At 34.4% G+C, this 20,859-nt stretch overlaps 1 protein-coding gene across 40 annotated transcripts in view; it reads left to right on the forward strand.

Moving 5' to 3' along the window:
- ZBTB20 (zinc finger and BTB domain containing 20) overlaps positions 1 to 20,859 on the forward strand; it is a 900,898-nt gene that overhangs the window by 227,993 nt on the left and 652,046 nt on the right. For 6 of the 40 annotated variants that reach the window (XM_071214791.1, XM_071214779.1, XM_071214796.1 and 3 more), the window contains one exon: positions 14,990 to 15,091. The exons of 32 other annotated variants lie outside the window; for them this stretch is intronic. The gene's annotated coding sequence lies outside the window, so the exon portion shown is untranslated. Of the gene's footprint in view, positions 1 to 14,987; positions 15,092 to 20,859 lie in introns of those variants that run through there. 2 more of the 40 variants (XM_071214783.1, XM_071214784.1) reach the window with 1 other exon arrangement.

Raw genomic sequence — 20,859 nt, forward strand, 5'->3', positions numbered from 1 at the left:
AGGAAAACCTTTTATAAACTTTTACTAAGAGCAGACTAATAATCCAAGAAAATTTCATCATTTTAACAGAGAGGAAAACCATTCTAGTTTTGCATGAATATGCTCTTTGGTATAAAAGCTCTTTTAAAAAATCTTATAAATAAACCTATCAAATCATAGTCAACCTTGTCCATGACAAATAAAATTCATTTCTACAAATGTTTTACAACTTTCTACATCCATTTAGGTTTTATCCTATAGTCCTGTTTCTCAGTCTGCAAGAACCAGTCAAATTACTTTAGGAAAAATTATTCATTTTCCTTAACAAGAATGCATCCTAGATAACTTATGTATGTATAGTTCTCAAAAAGATTTTGGAAATTGTCTTCAAGCCAACATCCTACAAAACACAATAGCCCTTGAATTTTGTCAGAATAATAACTCGATTTGGTTAAACACAAATTTACATTTTTCTTCCATTTGGAACATCTAATAGATATAATATTAGCATATTTGATCAGTAAACCTGTATAAATTTAGTAAAAACATAGTAGAATAAAATTGTATGCTTGTATCGTACTTAACTTTGATATCTCAGAAGACATAGCCATTTTAATTTGAGTAACAATATTATTATAAACTAGTCCTGTTTGCCAAAATTTATCCAAATTATGTGCTTGAATTTTTAAAACATTTAGATTTAATTTTATTAATATTCTTTAAATTGGAAGTATTAGAAGTTCAATTTCCTTAATTTCTGGGATTTGGGGACAATTAATTTGTATATAAGCACTTATTCATCTTTAAGCAGTTTGAATAGAATTTTTAAAGGGATTTTTATTTGCTAATTTGGTTTTACCATCTAGAAGTAGAAAAATATACATCAAACAGACATAAATACAGAGCTTATAGCTTTAATTAAAAAGTTTTCAGCCATGAGTCAGATATAAAAACACAGAAAAAGAAATACAAAACTCACTAGTTTATATAAAAGAACTGGCTTTTTCTCCTTGCTCTACTCTTATATTTTTATCAGAATTTTTGTTCTTGGCAGATGGGACGAGTTGAGGTTATTTATGTAATATGAGGGCTAAAACTTTTCCATTGTAATTTGTGGAGGAGACTTTTAAGATATTTTTTGCCCTGACATGTAATCTTACAGTAACTTTGCCCTATATCTCAGACCTATTATATGACATTTAGATTGATTGCAGAAAAAGGAATCTTGTCAGTCCCTTTCCACATTGGGCCAACCAACTTTCACCATCTATGATTTAGCATCTGAGGTTTTGGCAACATGTATACAAGCTGATATATAGGTCAGATAGCCCTGGATCATATGCACCCGAAAGAATTCTAAGCTCTTCCATGGTTATATTAATTAGCCAAATGGGTGCTGATGCAAAATACCAAAAATTGGTTGGTTTTTATAAAGGGTATTTATTTGGGTTAGGAGCTTGTGTTGGAGCAAAATGGCTGCTGACGTTTGCGATGGTTCCTCCCTTCCAGGGTCTTACTTCTCTGGGTTCAGGGTTCCTCTCTTCCCCAGGGCTTCCTCCCTACCTTAAGGCTTCAGCATCAAACTCTAGCATCAAAACTCTAACATCAAAAACTCTCAACCCTGTCCTTTTCCTGACCTTTTATCTGTGAGTTCCCACCTACCAAGGAGTAGGGACTCAACACCCTCATGATGTGGCCCAGTCAAAGCCCTAATCATAACTTAATCATCCCCAGGTACAGACCAGATTATAAACATAATCCAGTATCTGTTTTTGGAATTCATAACCTTATCAAACTGCTACACTGGTCTTATTTGGTGAAATCTTTAATTATAGCTTTTAATTCAGTTTAGGGCCAAGGTTTAAATTCTGCTCTAGTGGGCAGCCAGGTTCCATAAAAGGCTTATCTTTAACGGAGTCTGTTCTATATCATTTTCCCCAGGGTGTCAAGAGGAACCCCTTAGGGCAGTTATGGGGCAAAGACAGGGGAGCCATAGGCCTGGTTTAGAGTTCTTTCCCCCCTGTTCTGTTTTTGGCATTTTCTTTTTCTAATGAACCCTTACTATTGTGGAGGCAGATTGTCCTCTAGCAGCCTCCAAATACCAACCATCATCCTCTCCCTCCTTTTTTAAGGTACCCATAAGGTGCATGATTTTCTTTCTCAGAGTGTCCACTACAAAGACAAATAGTCCCTTGTCAGATCCACCCATAAACAGAAAGTCACAGGTCCATATTGTGAGTATATATATAAAAAAAGCAGGAGTTTTAGCAGGAGTTGGAAAGGAAGATTTAGAGCAGAAGACCCCACTATGCTGAAATCAGACAAATTGTCTCTTGGGCCCCATGCCTTTTCAGCTCAACTGCTTCTATAACTGCTCTGACCTTAGCTAGGTCTCCCCATGATGGAAGTTCCCCATGAGATGAAGTGTCTTGTGCTGAACACAGGCAGCCTAATGGGTAGAAAAGGACTCATTACACAGGAGCGAGAACACTGACAGACCACTCACCCTATGACCTAGGTTTCGTGTTGGCTTATTAAGCCTCATGGATTGCCAAACCCTGTGTCTCCCAGAGAGACAGTAAATTAGAGAACTGGAGGGAGAAATGGACAGTGGACAGATATTCTTAGGACATAGGACATATGGGTACAAAATATGCACTTCCTATAGACAATGTTAGAATACAGGCCTAACACATACATATAGTCACATGACACTATGACCTTTGATTTCCTTACACAGTACCCAGCATATAATGACTCAAATATTTTTTTTTTTACCTTATGTTGAAAAATGATTGCACTAATGAATACAGACATATACAGATGCAGAAGACTTTCCTTATAATGATGGTACAACACTTATACTGAATAATCATAGAGGATAGTATGAATATCAATTTTCATTCAAAGACCCCATTCCATGATTAAAATAAAAATCTCTTTCCCGTCTCCATCTTTGATCTTGTTTGTGGTATGGGGAATCCATGAACCATCCCTGTTGAATTTATGTTGTTCAGAAATCTTAGAGACATAATTTTTTCTCTGTTTCATCTTGATGTTTCCTTTTCTTACTTTCCATTCTAAATCATTTAAAATATGTTGGCTGTTTTTTTTTTGTTATTGTTGTTGTTATTTTTCATTTTGAATACTTCATTCCCCCAAATAAAGGTTATACATTTTATTAAAGAACATTTGGAAAAGTAAAAAAATTTCAAGGAAAGAAAATCTTCCTATTAGCATATTGGTTTACTTTTTCCTCAAGTTAAAAAAATACATCTTTTCCAATGTTTTACCTTTACTCTTAATGGTTACACTATGGTGTATCCTAATTTTAAAATTTTACTTAAAATATGTTATATGGACTTTTCCATTTTATTAGATACAGCATATTCTGTTGAGTAGATATATTCAAATTAAGCAATCTTTTTGCTTCGACTTTTAAGTTGTTTCCAGTTTTTAGCTATTTCAGATAAAATTGTGAAAAGCTTGTTTGTGCATCATATTTTAAAAAAATTATTATTTAGAATTATTTTCTTTGGATAGATTACTAGATTTGGAATGAAGCCATATATGTTGGCCATGGAGGTACCCTACTCAGATCTCCTGTTAAGAGAAATTTTGAGGAGAGGACTGATGATGGAGAGCCTCCAGCTGGCACATGTTTGGATCTACCAAGGTATTCACACCGAAGCCATGCTTTTCTCAGGCTGATCTCAGCCAGTGACTGAGGATGTCAGGAGTACTAGAACTAGGACATTCTTCTCCAACATGGGCCTCTTCCAATGGACAGCTTTTGTCCAGGGACTCCCCATCAACCTGGCTGAGACCTTCCCAGAACTGCTCTGCATATGAAGCTTTTTCTAACTTCCACTGCTTCTTTTCCTCTCTCCTTTCATAGATGTCAGACTTATGTCATGGTCTAAGCACTCTCTCTTCCTAAATCTCTCCCTTTATCATTCATAGGTTCTTTCCACCATAAATATCTTACACATCCAATTCCTCTTGGCATCAGAGGAACCAAAAGGACACAGCATATAATCATTATTAAGGCTCTTGATATTTAGTGCTCAGTTTGCCTTCAGAATGTTTGTACCAATGTACAATTCCACTACAGTGCATCTTTTCAGCATTGGATTTTTATTTTTTCTTTTAATTTTTTGATTTGATAAATGAAAGGACTGTATGCCAGTTTTTAAATTTTCATTTCCATTACCACTGGTAAGATTGAACATGATTTATTTTTCCTTTAAGATCTATTAAAATATATTCATTTTTCACTAAGAAACATTACTTAGAATTAACATTTATAATTACATACTTATTTTTTTGTGGCATTTGAATGAGATTCTTGTTTATCAGTATTTGGAGTAAATTAGGAAAGTTGAACAAATACCATGATCACTAATTTATTCAAGGCTAAATTGAGGTCATAGGTAACATTTATGAATTGTCAGCAACAACAGAACAGCAGAAGTAGAATCCAGGTCTCGTTTGTCTCCTAGGAAAGACATATAGTTGTAACATTTCTGTAATTGAAGCATATATTTGTGAGAGAAAGAGAGATTATGTGCATGAATGTAGAGAGATAACTCGGTGAGAGGTAAGGCTTAAAATTTCTTCCCTTAGTTGTCCTATATATTTATTTGTTAATCTTTTTCTTTTGTTTTCCCTCCTTTATCTGTTTTTCCCACCTTTATCTCCAAGATGTCCCTGATCATCTGATACTTATTAGGTGGTTAAATTATGCATGTCTCAATCTCTGTATCCCCCAACCACATAGCTAATCAAGAATGAAATCATTTATTGCAAATTTACTTCTAGAATGAGTCCTGCTTTCTCTGATTTTGAGGATGGATAGATGCACATTATGATTTGGCTTACTGTTATACCATTCACAGTTAGTGTGTAGATGGGTAGAAGAGTTCTTTGTTAGGTGTTAGGACTTTCATTTCACTCATTTTTAAGACAAAGATTTAAATGTGCTGGTTTAAATTCAATAAGCCCTAAGAGCTAAGTGGCCTTGGGGGTAAGAGGTGCTTAAAACCAAATAGCACAAGAGCTGAAGAAATAATTATATGCCAGACTGGTGACAGAGCTGAAAAAAGAGTGAGATGATTTGGGAACGGGATGGCAAACCAAATTATGTCCCAGGTATCCGCAGACCAAGAAAACAGACCTGAACCATGCTTACTCCTATGTTTTGCACATTTTATAAGAGACAATACTTTTCCGAATGTTCTCTAATCTGATTTCCTTCCTTTTTTCTGCATTTTTTGCTTTAGCCTAAAATTTTATCTTAATTAGAAGGATGTTTTTAGTGAAGAACACAAGACTTCATAATGTAACATACTCTGGGTTCGAAGTGGCAGGAAATAAAAAATAATTGGAGTGGAATTTCAAGGTCCTTATTTCCCTGAAGACTAGCCTTTAACATTCACCACCTCCCTTACCTCTTCCGAAAGACAAGGAGAATGAGTCAAGGCATTATGGGGGAGAGGGAAAGGTGGGAATTACTCTGAAGTCGTTTTTTGGCATTCTAAAGCAGTAGGATTTATTTTTATCTTAGACACTTAAAATGTCCCATATTCTCCAGCTGTCAATGACATGATAGGGAGGGGGCAAAGGAGGCAACAAAGTATGAAGTCTTTCTTCCAAATCTTTCCCAGAGAGTCTGGCCTCTGGTTTAAGGAGAGACTTGAGGACTGGTTAGTAAGAAACAGAAGTGACCATAAGCCCAACTTGATTTAAAAAAAAATTTTTTTCTTTGATGAAAGTCAAAACCATCCTGTTACAAAGTACTTTTGACAGGCCAATCAATCTAACCACAAAAACAAAAACAAAAACAAAAAATACTGAGGTTATTTTATATTTCTAGAAAGATTTTCTTTAAAAAGCCTACTGAGAATATGTGGTTATGCGTTTTTGCCTATGAAAAGACACTTAAAAGTTAAGAAAATCTGTATTCTTGGTGATGATAAATATTAACTCCATTTTTAAACCAGTGTATTTCTCTGTTTCACCATCGCATTACAAGAAAAATTTACAAATTAGAAATAGATTCCTGAACTCCTAAGAGGATACAGTTTCCTCTATTATTTTGTTAATAAACCATATGAAAATTTAAAAGTTTACCATGACCTGTGTACAACTTTATAGAAGACTAAAAGTAAAAGGAGGATGGAAAGATGAAAGGCCACAGCACACTGACTTCTTGCATTCAGCTTTCACTGAGATTAATCTAGAATGGTGAGGAGAGGAGAATAAAGGAACCTCATTCATTTATTTATTCAATAAATGTTTATTAGGCACTTGTTATGTTCCAGGCACAAGAATTGAGGTTCAAAATTATAAGATAAGTACCTGTTTTGGAGGAACTTGTGTTCAATTCTAGGGTAAGGATAAAATACAGAAGACTAAATGAGAAATTTCAATAGAGTGAAGTTCTGTGACAAGACTAGATTTGAGGATGGCGCAGGCTTGAAATGCCAGGACTAATGTCACTAAAAGATGCCCTAAGCAAATGACAGCTAAAAAAAAAAAGTATTAGTGGATAAATACACCAACATCTGTGCCCTTCTTGTGTGTTGACTGTGAGGTGTGTTCTACAGTCTTTCCTGGAGGACCCCAGTAGGACTGAGCTCCAGTTTACCATAGCAGCAACTTGCTTAGTCAATGCACCCTTTATTGGCTTCCTTCTTGTTTTATTTATCTAAGGCTGTGCTAATAAAGTAGCCTAAAATTTAGTGGCTTAAAACAACTACTTTTTATTTCTCACAGCTCTGTGGGATGACTGGACTAGCTGGGTGGTTCTTCTTCACAACCTGGTAATATCTGGAGTCTCTCATATTAGCTGCACCTGGCTAGGAGCTTGTCAGTGGCTGGAATGTTCATGTCTGCTTCACTTACATGTCTGATATCTCAGTGGGGTGGGAGAATGACTGGAGGTTGTCTGGGTCTCTCTCTTTCTCCACATGGTTTCTCATCATTCAATAATCTAGCCAGAGCTTCTTTATGTGGTGGCTACCGTCCAAAAAGGCAAAGAGGAGGCTGCCAGGACTCTTAAGGACTTGGCTCAGATCTGGCACAGTGTCCTATGTTCTATTGGTCAAAATAAGGTACAAGGCTAGGAGAGATTCAAAGGGGGGGGGGGGGCGGGGGGAACAAATTCTAGCTCTTGAAGGGAAGAATAGCATGTTCAAACAGAGATGAGAGGAACTATTGCTGGTTATCTTTGCACTCTATCTTACTTCCCTTCTCTGACTCAATTCCTTTTACCCCTACTAATATTTCCTGAGACCATCTTCCAAATAAACTACTTACAATAAAATTACCATTTTGGAATCTGCTTCTGGAGAAATCTAAACCAAGTGTGTTTGGTAAACGAGACAGAGAAAAAAACAGGTACGTGTATTGAGGGTATTAGCAAAAGAATAAAGTGATGAGCCTAGGGTCTGGACTGGGTGAGAAAGGCAGTATAAAAGGGACTGAAAGAAGAAAAGTAGAAAGATCTGGGGGACTGATTATATCTGTGAGGTCAAAGAACTAGTTAGACAGAATGAGAAGTCTAGAAGGGAAGGAGGGTATGGCCAGAGGTCCAACAATAGTAGAGTTTACTCTGGGGATTCCAAGGAACAGAAACCACTGAAACACAGATGAAAATTTGTTTATTAGCATCTTGACTTTGGTAATGAGACTCACCTCTTCGTAAATAAATTCCATGGCTTGCACTTAAGACAAATACTCCTTCAGTTTGTTGGGTTGCATATGATCAGTGACCCTAGATCTGGAGAGGAGGTGGCTGTTAGTACAATCAGTACATACCCCTGGCAGAACTGCATTACACAAAAACAGCTTGTGGAGAATCTCTTGCCTACCAAAGCTGCAGTCCTGAGAAGTATACTACTTTTAAAAACTGGGATTTGAACAAAAATAAAATGCAAGGGAGAGCACAGACACTTCAGAGTCAATTGGGATCAAGTCATGGTGATGCGTGACATGACAAAAATAACTTGCTTTCTTTGAAACTCACTCCTTTCCTGTATTACATGATGTTATTACCTCATTGGACTGTAGTGAGGTTAAAGGATAAAAGATTTGCCAAGTGGAAAGAAAAAGTAGGATATAAGTGAATGTGAGTTCCCTTTCTTCCATTCTCCCTTCCTATTAAACCAAGATTCATAGTCAAAGTGTATATACTTTCTACTGGTGTAGCCTGTTTAGAAGGAGCACAGCATAGGTAGTCAGTTTCTCCTTAGTTCTTATTCACTTCTAGGCAGTTAGTAGGAAAATGGTAACTGGTATTAAGTGCCAAATATGAGGAAATGTTTTCAGCTTCAGTGGAAGGCAAAGGATACATTGCTAAGTAGCTAAGAGCTACTTAGCAGAATACTCTGCTTGGAAGGTGTTTGCCATTCATAAGGATTTCAGTAAGAAATACACTGTATCTGTACTTTGTTGTACTCTTATTCATTTTGTTAAAATCAATATTCAAAAGATTACGGTTATATTCAAGTAAGAATAAGGGAAACTTTCACCGTGCAATTTGTGGATTTTTGTGAATTGTAAATTAAAACTTGGAAGTTCTTGGATAAAGTATTTGTCTTTTCATATCAAAGGCAAGAGTTAAAATTCTTACTCTTCTTATTATTGTAATTATTATTGTATTACTCTTCTTATTAATTCATTCTGTCTTGTCAAAACAATGTGAAGACCAGTGGTGTCCAATTCCAAACATTTTACAAACATTTTACACATTATATGCAGAAAGGATGCAGCTTAGTTGTGCACACGAGTTACAAAAATAGCCACTTGTTCACCCTGCCAGCGGGCCTTACTTTGGAATTTATGCTCCCCAGTTTCACAGAATTTGACTCATTTGTGGTTCCCCTACACATGGCTCTTCTGCCCCTTCCCTGAGAATGTATAGTTAGTAGTATACTTGATAGGTATATGTCCAAGAGACTTAAATCTTTGGTCCGTCCATGTGCCAGTTGGTCCCGAATCTCAGCAGAGTTGTACGAATCTCAGCAGAGTTGCAATACCTACTCGCCAGGTCATTGGACTCACCCAGGACAACTAACAAGGTGATGATGATGATTAACATCCATCTCAAGGAACAGAGAGTCTACAACTACAAGCAAGAGAGTTCCATCTACCTGCGCCATGGTATCTAAGCCCCCTTTCAATTAGAGGCAGAGTGGGCATCATAATCCTAAAATCCTCAAGACTGGGGAATGAAGAATGGATTAAAGTAGACACTATTATTCTACTATAGACTTATTGTTCTATCAGTGGAAGAACTTTTATCATCGATGTGAGGCAGTGTCCACTGGAGGTTCTGAGGGGAGGGAGAGGGAAAAATAGATGTAATATGGGGGCATTTTTGGGACATTGGAATTGTCCTGCATTGTGTTGCAATGATGGATACAGGCCAATATATATTTTGTCATAACTTACAAAATTGCATGGGACAGGGTATAAACTATAATGTAAACTATAATCTATGGTTAGTAGCAGTGCTTCAGTATATGTTTATCAATTGTAACAAAAGTACACTAATGAAGGATGTTGTTAATGTGGGAAAGTGTGGGAGGGGGAGGGAATGGGGCATATGGGAATACCTTAGTTACCTGCATGGAGCAAAACCTCCATAGAGTTTCTCTATGCCTCTTTCATAGAATTTACCTCCTCCTAACATGTACCATTATTATTTTGTATGTATGTCTTACTGCTTCTTATTGAGATCATAAACTCCCAAAAGGCAAATACAAAATTCTCTCTTGTATTTATATGTTTCATAGTGGGCAGCAAGCACCTTCTATCAACCAGGTGCTTCATAAATGTTTATTAAAGTTTTTGAATGATTGTTATTCCAAGCAGTTGGAAAGAGCTTTTATAAGAAGATAGACATAAGATTCTCAAAATCTTAAATAATATTGCAGAATTGCAGAATATCTTTCTTGAAATTCACTACATATGTCCTGTTGCTTAATCCTCAAATTTGAAATTTAAAATAATTCACAAAATTATCCCACTCACCTGAACTACTGATTTTAACAAGCTTCTTATCTCTGTAGTTAAGACAATCTCAGATGTCAGTTGATGATTTGCTTGAGATTGTTTGTTGGAGACGGCTTTGCTTTTTTCTTTTCTTTTCTTTCTTTCCTTTTTTTATGTTTCTGGGAGGCATGATCTCTTATTCCTGTAATATTTTTCTTGAGCCTGAGATCTGAGGAATTTGTCAGACCTCTTTATGTAGAAATCATACAATATGGCCTCCAACATGGAAGAATCCAGAATTAAAGCTATTTAGTCATAGAATGCCACAATTGGAAAGTAGAAACCATCTGTGCTAGCCTTCATATTTCAAAAAGGAGTTAACTGAAGCCTGTATGGTGAAGGGACATGCCCAAGGTCCCACAGTTACTTAGTGGGGCATTTTTCACTGTACCCTAACAGAAATAGATCCAGAGGCTTTCCAACGGAGAAGAGTATAATTAAATCATTAAAAATGATGGATATCTTGCAGAAATTAGATTCTTCCTGAGTTTTAAATAAGATTTTTATCTTATTATTTGAGGTTACCATGTACTAATGCATCAAGTCTGAAAACAGACTTTTTAATAATAGAAATATGGGCTCTATTTCACATCTACAAAGGGAATGTATTTTTAGCTTTAGTCTTTTTTTTTTATTTTACATTTGAAAGTATGCTTGTTTTTAATTCAGAAATGTAATCTAGTTGGGAGTTTAATCATTGTCAGTTCTTAAGATATTTTCTCAAGCTTTGAGATGTGTTATGGGTTACTATAAATCTTGGTAAAATCTTTAGACAGAGATTCTTTTATGTATGTATGTATGTATGTATGTATGTATATATTTTTTCTACTCTAGTTCTGGGATTTGATGAAGAGGTTTTTGTCTTGAAACATTAGACTGAAATGTTTTTTTCCATTTCAAAACCTTTGTGAATTTAGTATTTATAAATTTGACTTGTATCCTTACCCATTTGGTGACACATATTTCTTTAAATTTATTTATTACCCAATGAATATGTTTCTTTTCTTCATGTGCTATTTGTTCATACCTGTCCCCAAAGCAGATGACATATTTCTAAATTTTATTTTTACCCAATTTATTCCAAATTTTATCTATACTTCTCAGTACTTTTTTCTAGTCTTCTGTATCCAGAATTAATAATAATAGAGATTTGCTTCCGGTATGGAGAGATAAACTTCTAACCAAACAACCCACCTGCAAATAACAACTATAAACTCTGGACAAAAACAAAAGCAAAACAAAAACAAAAACCTAAGCACACAACCATTTTATGGTTCAGGAGCATAGTGGAAAAGTTTTAGAACAGGTTCAAAATTTAGATGGAGCAACTAGCATAGGGGGAGTTTCATGTTTTGTGGCTTTCCCTGAGGGTATCAGCTGAAGTAGCTACATGGGGTAGCTAAGCTCCAAGATAAAGTTCACTCCTTTTTAGCTGGGGAACCCAGGAAGGAGCAGGGATGCCAGAAAGCGAGGGGGTAATATAAGAAAGGAGAGAGTCAGAGATGGGGATCCTCAAATTCTGCATAAATTCTGCCTAAGTCTTGGCTGGCCTAGAATGAAGGCAATCTAAACTGAGATCTGAATAGGACTGAGTTTGTAATCTGAGAGTAGCTATCTAAGTTAATGGCCTGCTAAAACAAAAATATCAACATTTTTTGGACCAAATGACAGAATCCAGAATCTCCACAATTAACATCGACAAGATCCAGGATAAAACCCAAACTCATTTGAAGTGAAAGACACCAGTAAATGTGACCCTTTCTCAAGGGAAAGGAAAAGCAAAAGATGCCAACCCTGATAAATGACATATATATTGCAGTTATTAGGCAAGAACATTAAAGCAGCTATTACAACTATGCTTACAAGGAAAAAGAAAATGTGCTTGAAATGAATAAGATAGGAAATTTCAGCAGAGAAATTTAAAAATGTAAAAAAAAAAAAAAAGAACCAAATGGAAATCTGAGAACAGAAAACTACATTATCTGAAATGGGAAAAAAAAAAAAACCTTTTTTGGAGAGGCTTAATAGCATAATGGAGATGGCAGAAGGAAAAGTCAGTGAACTTAACAATAGATTAATAGAAATTATCCAGTCTGAAGAAGAGTGAGAATAAAGAATGGAAAAAATGAAGCAGAATCTCTTGAAACTTATAGAATATTTTAATAGAGGCCAAATGCTTCCCAAGTTTTTTGAAAGACATAAATCTATATCTCTTTCTACATATTCAGGAAGTTGAGGGAATCCCAAATGCCATACATTTGAAGAAAATAATGCCTGGAAATATCAGAGTAAAACTGCAGAAAGCCAAAAATCATTCTGCATTCAAAATTGGATTTAGTGTAATGGAGAGACTAGAATATGTCATATTTGAATACACTTATTAAAAAGATAATTACTCAATGGGGGTTAGTATTTTAGTACATGGGCTTTGAAGTCTTCTATTCAAACTCTACCACTTATTAACTCTGTGACCTTGAGCTAGTTTCTTATCTTCTCTGAGCATCACTTTCTTCACTTATAAAGTAGTCATGAAAATGAAGATAAAACCACCTTTATTGACTGATGTATAGATCACATTAAATAATATATGCAAAACTCTGAGCAAAGCAATTAGTAAAAGTTAAATAAATAATAGCTGATGCTTTTTTTCTCTGAGTTCTTTTGACTATGTTGACTCTCTTAATCCTAATTATTACAAATAATTTTCCTGTCTCACAATGCCTTTTTCTGCTTTTTATGTCAGTGTTTAATAATCACATAAAATGAGTTGAGGTGCTTTCCTGTTTTCTGTGCTGTAGCTTTTATAATATAGACTTTAGCTGGTTTTGAAGGTTTATAAAATTTTACCTTTGAAAGTATCTGGGCCTGATAATTTCGTATGTGTGTATAGATTTCTAATTATTTATATAATGTCTTTAATTATTATAGTCTATTCAGGCTTTCTTCTCAAACCAATTATATTCTTCTACATAATTATCCATTCCATCTAAGTTTAAAATAACTTTATTATTTAGTTCAAATAAATAGCATAAAGTTGCTCATCTTATTCAATAATAATTTTGTATTTTAACTAGATTTTTTCTTTTTTCTTTTTAATACTGCTTATTTGTACCTTCTCTTTATTTATGATAAAACTTCCCTGAGATTTGTCTGTTTTATTTCTTTTAAAAGAACCAAATTTTGATTTGTTAATTGTCTTCTTTTTTTTTCATTTCACCTATTTCTGCTATTATTTTATTATTTTCCTCCTATATATATATATTTTTGTTTTACCCTACTGTACTTTTTCTAACTTCTTGATAATTTTCAGTGCTTGTTTGTTTTTTTTTTTCTTTTTATCAAATGGATTTAAAGCAATGAGTTTCTCCCTTAGAACTGTTTTAGGTAATTCCATCAGTTTTGTGAATTGTTTTGTCATTTACTTCTATATATTTTCTAATTTTCAAGTTTCATTTTTGTCTTTGGTGATGAATTATATTAAGTTGTAATTTTTTTAAAAATTCTAACTATTGGAGATTTTGGGGGGAGTGGAGGGAAGATAAATCATTTTGATGTTAAAGATTAACTTAATTTGTGTTAGAATTGATGATATAATACTTTTACTTCTTTAGTATATTCTTGGAAGAAATGTGTATCTTATAATTATTAGGCGCCAAGTTTTGTATTTGTTAATTAGATCTGCCTTGTTAAATTACCATTACTTTTTATATTTGCCTTCTTGCTCTAGTGAATCATTAATTACTAAAAGTATTTTAAAAGTATTTAAAATCTTCCATTATGATTAGGGATTTGGCTTTTTATGCATTTGTGTTTTATATTAATGCTGTTGAAGCTTAGAGGGGCAGTATTATTATATCTTGTTGGTGAATTGTTTCTTTTTCATTATTTAATGATCATCTTTATTCCTTAAATGCTTTTTTACTAAGAGTCCTCCTTTGTTTGACATTAATATGGCTACCTCAGTTTTTACTATTGCTGTGTTTTCAAGCATTCTGTCTCATTATATTTTGCTTTTGTCTCTTATGAATAGCATGTCACTGGATTCCTTAAAATTCAAACTGTTGCTTACTTTTAAACAGAAATTTTATTGGTATATTTCTATTGTGATTACCTATATATTTAATTACGAAAATCTTTTGTTCCATTTACTTTGCTATTTCTTTAAATTTTATCCTTTGCTTTTTCCTGTTCCATTGAGTTTTCTTAAGTTGCTTTTGCTCCTTTATTAGTTTGAAAATTACATGTTTTTGTTTTATTTTCTAAAGGGTATTGATTACCTTTAAATTGTAAATACTACTACTTGACTTGACAATGTGAGTGTCTCTACCCTCCTTTCAAACAGTACAAAAACTTTAAAATACTTAATTTTAATCTCCCCATTCCCTATCGTATATGTTAGTATTGTCTAATATTTTATATCTAACTTTTTATATCCCATTTAATAAATGTCACTTATTTTTATAGTCAACATTTATTTGATTCCCTATATGATTACCAGTTTCTAGTGGTATTCTGGAACTGCCTCGTGATGACTGGCAAGAGCTGATTGTGTGTATATTTTTCCAAATCTGCTTTCAGTGATGTTGTGTTGATAGCTTGAAATTGGCCCATGATGGGCATAACTACACCATTGAAATTGGTAACTACTAACAATCTGGGCATTTGTTTGTTTTTGAAAACTTAGTAGTTAAACATTTACCAGCACACTACTGCTAATGCCTTTGTTTTTTCATCCAATCCTTTATTACAGGTTAAATTTACATAATTACTATTTTAATCTTTGTTTTCATTTAATGAGGAACAATGAGTGACTAGCAAACTCTGAAAATGTTTTTCAGTCTCACTTTTTAATGATAGAGTAGCTGAATAGATAATTGCTTGTTTATTTTTCTTTAGCACTTTTCCTCTGTAGGTAATCTGTCTTTTCTCTTTGTCTTTGGTGTTTGTACAGGTCCTAGACTGTTTGGTTCTCAGATTCATTCCTCTCTTTTCTCCTGCTTGGTTGACTTTCAAGAAGTCTGACCATTGCAAGCTGAATTTACTAGACTTCCAAGTAAGTTTTTTATTGGCTGGTGTCAGCCAATAATTTTAGTAAAGAAGGAAGGGAGAAATGAAAGTATTTTTCTAACTTTTATACCTTGAAAGAAATATTCAGCTACTGCTATACCTCTTCAGTGGTCTTAGCTCTTACTGAACTGTCCATCCAGAATCTCTGTTTGTTTCTTTGTCCCTGGCTGTTGCTAATCCCTGCATATATACATATATGCATACATATGCACAGCGAAGAAAGATAATGATTTAGATTGAAAATAAATTTAAGGTGGTAGCTGCCATATTCTAATTGAATTAGTGAGAAAACTGAAAGCAAATGAGTGTGAGACTTTTCAGTAAGTTTTTCATGGTATCAAATTTCTCTTCCAATGTTGGTAGCCACTGACTGATGAGCACAAAACGTAAGGAAAAGGCCTAACTCTATTTTCTTCTGCCTTGTGATTGTACCTAAAGAGGAACATACCTTGGCCTTTTATAACTGCAGGTAGTACACAGAGAAGCAGGATAAGCTCTTACTTTATCATAGTCAACAATAAAGTTCCTGGCTATATTTACACAGATTGAGAGTCCAGTATTGGAACTCATGTGAAGAAGATTAAGTTTCTAGTATATGTTTAATTTACATTTCATTTGATTTTTCTCCTAACTATAACAGTATCAATTATTTTATTTATATGAGGGAAGCCTGTGTCACCTAAGGGAAAAGCTAATAGTGTTCTTGGCAATTTTTCCATCATGTTGAAATCTCTTTCCATTTCGAACTTCTGTGCTAGTCCCATTACTCTGTCTTGCACTTTTTAATTTATTATCCCTAGCACCTACTTATTTTTTTCTGCCTTCAAGTCCTTGTTTCTTCCTTATTTCCCTACATAAAATGTCTGATTCTGAGATGTTTAGTCAAATCATGTCTCTATCTTGCTGCAGACCCCCGCTGGTCAATGTAAAGGGACTACTTTATTGAAAGCCCCTCCTCCTACATGCCATGAATTATACTAGTAGCTGCTTTCATATACTTAATCTCATTCAATTGCCAAAAACACCCTTTATGTTTTATAAAATCCAATTTAAATACCATGAAACTGTGTATCCAGGAGATTATGTTTCCCTATGATCTACACCTAAAAAGATGGAATTCAAACCTAAAACTTCTGGTTTAAAGTTGTTGCTGTTCTCATTATGATTCCATTGCTTCCTTTAGAAATTCTACCCCAACCTACCTAGTTGGTTTTCCTGACTTGCCTTTGGTTGAACGGAACTTACAGTAAAATATTACCTACAACATTGAGACTTCTATATGGTAGATGGAGTTGGAATGAAGAGAAGACAATGATATACTCACCTAGTTTTACTATTTCTTTTGACTGAAAGCTACCACTCCAAACCTCGTATTTATACATTCGGCAAATATTTATTGTATTCTTAATGTGTGTCCTGCACTAAACTAGACCCTGAGTATAGAATACTGAGCAAAAATAGACAAGTTCTTATGTAGTAGGGTACAATCCAGAGAGGAAGAGAGAGAGAAAAACACATAAACCAATAGGCAGACCAATAAATCAAAGTCTGATAAATGCCATAAAAAAATAAAATAGTAGCGATGTCTGTTTCAGAAACTGCTCTTCTGAGAGATCTGTCTCAGAGAGGAGGCCTCTCTTAGAAAGTAGTAGAATGACAAAATTGGTTTGGAACTGTAGGACGCTTTCAGGGTTCTTTTTGTTGCAGCTTCCATACTAAGTATCTGTTAATGAATGGGATTTGGTCACTCACCTCTGCCTAGCCTGGGACTAAACCAGCCAGGCTTTCTAAGCTGGTGTAAAAATTTGAGACCCAGATTTTTTTCAGTTGGTTTTATACTGATTAAGAGGAAAAGTTGTAAGAAAAATTAAAAGAAAAGAAGATGAATATTAATCCTTAAAATACTGAAAAAGAGCTTGTTTAGGAATATGATTCCCTAATTTTTTATGCAGTATGGACTTTCCTAATCATCAGAAATATATTGTTATACTATTCTTTCAACATCCATTTAACCAGTATATAGGGCATATCTGCTATGTATAAGCATGGTGCTAAGAACTAGAAAACCCTGTCCTTAAGTTTACAGTCTTAAGTGAAAGGCAATTACAGTACAGTGTAATGATTACTATGAGCAGATGAAGCATGGGCAGATTCTGGAGGAGATATGCGGAAACAGGACAGTAGAACTATTGTATTCCCTAAGAATAAAATTTTCCCTTCCATATTCATAAATGCAAATTGAAAGTACTTTGAAATATATTTCTTAATGTTTACCTAACTTCTAGTTTTGTTCATTTTTTTATTAGCCCTTAAACTTGCTCTTAAGTTGTCAAATGTAAATAAAATCACCTATGAAAGAAATGCAATCTTTTCTCTTTAATACACTGTGAATTGTGGGCTCCAGGACAAATATATTAATATCAGTTAATATGTTCTTAGTTAGTACACTATAGATCGGGTTTCTACTTGATAATTCATATTCATCATGTTTACACATAAAATTTGATATTAAATTGTTTCATTTTAAGTGGTAACTTTTATACCAGAAAATTCAGACTATCAGGTTGGGTTTTTTGTGTTTTTTTCCCTTTGTAGCTTTATTTTAGCTGGTCTGATCTAAGGACTAGACAGATTAGTGTGCTCTTGGCTTAAGGGGTGTTTGCGGTATAATTTCCTTTTTCTTCCTAATTGTTCTTTATCTGTTTCCAGTTCAAGGAGTAGATATATAGATAACTGTTGTCTTTTTCTGAAAGATCATTTTTTAAGTGTCAAAGCTAAATTCTAGCTCAGTAATTTATAAAAATAAGCACAATTAAAATTTTCAAGTACACACTGAAAATCATAATTCCCTTTACTCTTCATAGGACTTTCTGTTCAGATAAACCCCAGATGTTAGGACACCTCAATTTTAAAAAAATTAAATAGACTTTATCAATGATTAAGGACTACATTTTATAATAACAAATATAAGAATAATAATGATAGAGTACCCAGCTACATAGTGGGTCTAGAAGAAGTAATGACATATTGAATAAAATAAAAGTATTTTGGATCACATAGAGTCTTTTCTCAAAATAGGTCAAAAATTTACAACCTAAAACCCTTCAATTATTCCTAAGGATACTTGCTCAGCCTTGGAGGAAATAATTTTTTTGGTATAAACTCAGGTTCAGAATTTTTTTGGTAATGGATCCACTGTCCTTCAAAACCCAGGTGAGGCCCTTTTCAGTGCCCTAAGTGAATTAGGTATTAGATTTACCATGGCTTAAGAGGCATTATTAAGTACCTTTCTCTTCCTTCATCAGCCAGGCCCAACCACTATGGAAAGAAGATGAACTTTCTTCCATTCCATAATACAGAGTTGGACCTATTGAATTCCCACTGGGAAACACAGATTTACCAACCTGGAAGTAAACAACAGAAACAAACAAACAAACAAAAAAACTACACCAATAAACTCTCTGTAATATATCTCCATCTGGAATGGTGCTGATAGTAATTTCAACTTCACAGGACTCAACCAAATCTAGGGGCTACTTAATCTCCATGGCAGTCCGGTGGCACCGTTGAATAACTCTGGATCTGTTGTGAACTCCTCCCATACCCCACCCCAAATCATAGATAGCAACTAGAACAACATCATTATTCATCCACTTCTTCCAAACCCTGAGAGAAAAACTAACTACCATATTTTTTACTTATATTTGAAAACATTACATTAAATGTTAGCTTAGGTCCTTTGAGTGGTCTCTTTAGCCTACATAAAAAGGTGACACTACCCACCTTTATGTGATTGTTGAGGAGCCCACCACTCCACTCCTTGGTCAATTTCCAGTTGAGTAATTACATTTATTTTATACCTATTTTCCATTTCCTGATTGTGTCTATTATATATGGAAAACTATCCTTCATTTTTCACCCAGAAATGTTGGACAGTAGCTGAATGTATTGTTTAGAACCTACTGTTCTCCTCTTCTGTAATAGGAATGGTGATTAAAAATGCTGGTTAGGAATGCTTATTGTGTCTTTTAATATTGTGATAGTGCTTCTAATTCAGAGGTGTTCCGTGACCATCCAGCACAAGACTGGCTATTGATTAAGCTGCTGAACTGTAAGGGTGATATCTTGGTCAAGCCAACTTTACCCCCCTCTTCCCTGCATTGGAAGAGTGATGCTTGGCTTAAAGGGACAAATTTTCTCTTGCTTTTTCATACAATTATGACAATACTAATAGCTATTGTTTATCAAATGCTTACTTTGTGACAGGCACTGTGCTAGTTCCTTTATGTGCATATAACATATACTCCACACAAACAATTCAAAAGGGTAGTATTGAATAATATGACCATCATTTTATAGACAAGGAAACTGTAGCTTGCTCAAGAACACAAAATTGAAGAGAGGAGCTGGTATTCAATTCCAGGTTTGTCCAATGGCTAAAAACTAAGCCCTTTAATATCATTCTACTTCATGTATGGAATTCTGCTGCTCCCAAGAATTCTATGAGCCAACCTATGGATGATTGATCACACAAATAGCCTCTCTTTGTGCTTGGCTCTACTTCACACAGGCTGGTCTCATTTCCCCAAACCTCAGAACAACTGTGTGGCACTGGCTTTAGCAGAGCAAATGCCAATTATGGTTCCCAACCACAAGGGAAATTTGAATTGCTTTTGAGAGAAGCTCTATGCTGTCATTTCATCTGCACAATAAAAATGCTTTGCTGCCCCACCCCACCCTGCTTTTCGTTGTTATGGATCCCTTCTGAATTTGTCCATCCACTCTATATCTCCTTTTTTTCCTTGTATTGCCATCATAACAGCATGTTTAGGCAGAATTAACAAGTAAATCACTTTGGTTGCTAGTAAATAACAGTAGCCTGCTAATAATTGTGCATAAGCTTTGTATATAGCCTTAGGCAATCTGATACAATTTTATTCATCTGACATCCTAGATTGGATGAATATTCCTTCATACCTGATCTCTTATTATATAACTCTCTATTAAGAAAAAGTAGATCACAAAAGGAATAATAAATACCTAAATTAAAGTGAATCACTAGTGCATTTTACAAATGAAACACATGAGTAATCATGATTTTTTATTGTGCATTACCTTGAATGGATCCTAGATGGAAGCAACATGTCAGTTTCTGCTCAATATCTATAAAATAATAAACTTGATATATATTCTTGCTTTAAAGTATACCAGATATGTCACAAATGCCTTTTAACTATATTGTGTTTACATCTTTATGTGAGCTGCCTGTAGACATCGTGTTGTCTCCTTAAATGGTAGATCTACAATGGTATATGTATCTTTTATCACTTCACAAGAATTAGGTACCTAACATAGCATCTTGGGTATAATAGATGCTCACTAAATATTATTGACTTAGTGAATTAGTCTGTACTAGTTTGAACAGATTTACCATCTTAAATTGTTCTTGCCATCACTTCACTCTGCATAATTAAAGTCCTTTTACTAAAATATAAAAAATATATATTATTTAATTACTGGTGTAGATGTCAAAGTAGTGGGATAAAAAAGACCCTGGCTATACCCCTGTGATGAAGCAGTGAGAATGTTTTCCACTGTAGGTGTACTTAGTGGATTTTATGTGTGACTGAATTAATAATTTCTTTCTTTTAGAAAGTTTGATTTATGATTTCCATATGGCACTTAACTTTTTTCTTTTACCCCTGCCCTGTGTATTAGTGTTTTTCTTATTAGGAAAGTAACATATTTATTGTG

This window comes from Dasypus novemcinctus, chromosome 4, assembly GCF_030445035.2.
Source record: "Dasypus novemcinctus isolate mDasNov1 chromosome 4, mDasNov1.1.hap2, whole genome shotgun sequence".
NCBI classification, from domain to species: domain Eukaryota; kingdom Metazoa; phylum Chordata; class Mammalia; order Cingulata; family Dasypodidae; genus Dasypus; species Dasypus novemcinctus.